This window comes from Rhinopithecus bieti, unplaced genomic scaffold, assembly GCF_001698545.2.
Source record: "Rhinopithecus bieti isolate Rb0 unplaced genomic scaffold, ASM169854v2 scaffold_60397, whole genome shotgun sequence".
NCBI lineage: Eukaryota > Metazoa > Chordata > Mammalia > Primates > Cercopithecidae > Rhinopithecus > Rhinopithecus bieti.
The window spans coordinates 314,273-317,252 of NW_016823577.1; the positions used below are offsets into that span (position 1 = coordinate 314,273).

General features: G+C 33.3%; 1 long non-coding RNA gene across 1 annotated transcript in view; it reads left to right on the forward strand.

Annotated features, from left to right (window-relative positions):
* LOC108521694 (uncharacterized) overlaps nt 1-2,204 on the forward strand; it is a 36,328-nt gene extending 34,124 nt beyond the window's left edge. Inside the window, exon 6 of the long non-coding RNA XR_001883242.1 lies at nt 2,133-2,204. This is a non-coding gene — a long non-coding RNA (uncharacterized LOC108521694). The remainder of the gene's footprint in view (nt 1-2,132) is intronic.
* The last annotated feature ends 776 nt before the right edge of the window (nt 2,205-2,980 follow it).

Genomic DNA, 2,980 nt, shown 5'->3' on the forward strand with positions numbered 1-2,980 from the left:
GCACTATTCACAATAGCAAAGACTTGGAATCAACCCAAATGTCCATCTGTGACAGACTGGATTAAGAAAATGTGGCACATATACACCATGGAATACTATGCAGCCATAAAAAAGGATGAGTTTGTGTCCTTTGTAGGGACATGGATGCAGCTGGAAACCATCATTCTCAGCAAACTATCGCAAGAACAAAAAACCAAACACCGCATGTTCTCACTCATAGGTGAGAACTGAACAATGAGATCACTTGGACACGGGAAGGGGAACATCACACACCAGGGCATATTGTGGGAAGCAGAGAGGGGGGAAGGATAGCATTAGGAGATACACCTAATGTAAATGACGAGTTAATGGGTGCAGCACACGAAAATGGCACATGTATACATATGTAACAAAACTGCACGTTGTGCACATGTACCGTAGACCTTAAAGTATAATAATAATAATAATAATAATAATAATAATAATAATAGAACTATCATATGATCTAGCATTTCTACTTCTAGATATATATTCAAAGGAAGTGAAGTCAGCATGTCAAAGAGTTATCTTCACTCCCATGTTCATTGCAGCATTATTTACAATAGCCAATATATGGAGTCAACCTAAATGTCCATCAGTGTATGAATGGATAAAGAAAATGTGCTCTATATATACAATGGAATACTACTTAGCTATTAAACAGTAAAGAAATCCTGCCATTTGAACGACATGAATGAACTTGGAGGACATTATGCTCAGTGAAATAAGCCAGGCACAGAAAGACAAACACTGCATGATTTCACTTATATATGGAACCAAAAAGTTGAACTTTAGCAGAGAGTGAAATGGCGAGTGCCCAGGGGCTGTGCTGGGAGAAAGGGGGTGATGTGGATATGTTGATCAAAGTTACAAAGTTTCATTCAAATAAGAGGAGTAATTTCTGGAGGTCTACTGTATAGCATGGTGACTAGCGTTAATAATAATGTACACTTGAAAACTGGAAAACTGCTAAGACAGTAGACCTTAAATGTTCTCACCACAAAAAATGATAAGTAAGTGAGGTGAAGTATCTGTTAATTAGCTTAATTCAATTATTGTACAATGTATACACATATCAAAACATCACATTTTACACTGTTTATATAAAATGTTAAATTTCAATAAAGCTGGAAAAAATCAATAAAAAAAGAAAAGAACATTTCATGAGCCTTGATCATTTATTCCAAGCCACAGTGTCTTGAATTATTATTTTTCCTATTCTCTTTATTTCTTAAGTCTTAATTTTCCAAAGTTAGAAAAAAAATACTTTTCTTCATGTGCTTTTTACGGTTAGATGGTAAAATCCTATGCTGCAGAAATCACACCATTTTCTATTCTCAGATTTTCTTCCTCTCTTTGACTCTGTTTCTCTGTCTCTCTTCCTTTATTCATTTATTTATTCAGATATATATGTGTGTGTATATATATATATATATATCTGAATTAATAGATGTTATTGTCAAAACTGTCTTTTATTGAATAAACTTTTAGCCCTCATTTTACAGAAGACAAAAACAAGACTAAATATGTTTCATTAACTTGTTCAGCACTTAAGGACAGTGTTGAATCCAGATCAACCTTATCTCCCCAAATCTCCTTTTCCAAATATATATTCTCTATGCCTCCATTAATTCTATATTACCAATTACTGCAGAATGCAACTGTTAATATGAGAGAAAATACATAATGCTCTGGTGGGGATGCACTGAAAAACTTCTAATCTACAGTGTCACATGGAAAATAATATTTCAGAAAAGGTAATGCCTGAGATAAGTTTTGGAGAATGATTGAGAGTTAGCCAGATATAGAAGTTAGGAAACTACTTTCCAGGAACATGAATAAAAGCACAAAAGTAAGAGAAAACATTTCTTCTGAAACCAGACATAGTGGAGTGGCTTTTATTCAAAGTTTTTATGGAGGAGTAGCTAGAAATGAGCATGAAAAAAAGAACCAATAAACCATCATGAAAGTCTCTGAATTATATATTAAAAATTATAAATGTTATCTTGAATAACTGAAGGTAGGACCCCTAAACAGTATTGGTGCAAAAAATGATGTGGTGAAAGAGGAAGGGCAATTGAAATAATTGTCTGCTACAATTTCTCCAATTCCAGGAAATCTCGACCAAGACACTAGGAGTTTCCATCTTATTTTGACGTGGGCTTCTGTGACTTTCCTCCAAGTAAGGGTGCCAACTAGAATAGATCAGACAAACAAGGTTGTATATGTGCCTTTTTGCTTATTAATTAGATTGTTGTAATCGAATGAAACTGCAGAAGTAACAAGCCTGTAGCAATCTAAAATTCTTAATCGCTGACTCTGATGATATAATTTGGACCTGTTTACCTATTCAGTCTTGGGATGACAGTCTGCATGCGTTTATGAAATGCTTTTGTTGCTAGAAAGATGACTATACTTCCTGAAATATTTCTATAAATCTTAATTCTTAAATATAAGAATTATATAATATACCTTAATAGAAGGTATTTAGATATACCTAACTATAAGGATTATCTGATAGTCGCTCACATTTTGTTACATGCAAGTGAAGGTCACAACAGGATAAATATTTATTTTATGCTATTTTTTGAAATACAGCAATAATGCTTGAGTCATAATTTAATTATATTCATTGTTAGTGTTTCTAAGTCAAAATAAAGAAGAATTATGAATAAACTGAAAACTCAAGGTTGCTTTAGTAAATAAAGATGTGACAGGAGAAATAGTAATTTCACAACACACATTGTCATTTCGAATCTGTTTCCAGTGTCACCTGTCACAATTTTATTCATTCTTTTCACTCTGAATTATATTTTCTTATTGAAGATCTCAGTGTTAGTAATTCTATTAAAGGGGTTATGTGAAGGTTAAGTAAGCCTTCAATGATAGGAACTCTATGAAGGAATTTGTTCTCACAGATTGTCAGTTGGGGCATTTTTTATTGGCATTAATTTGACAGCCT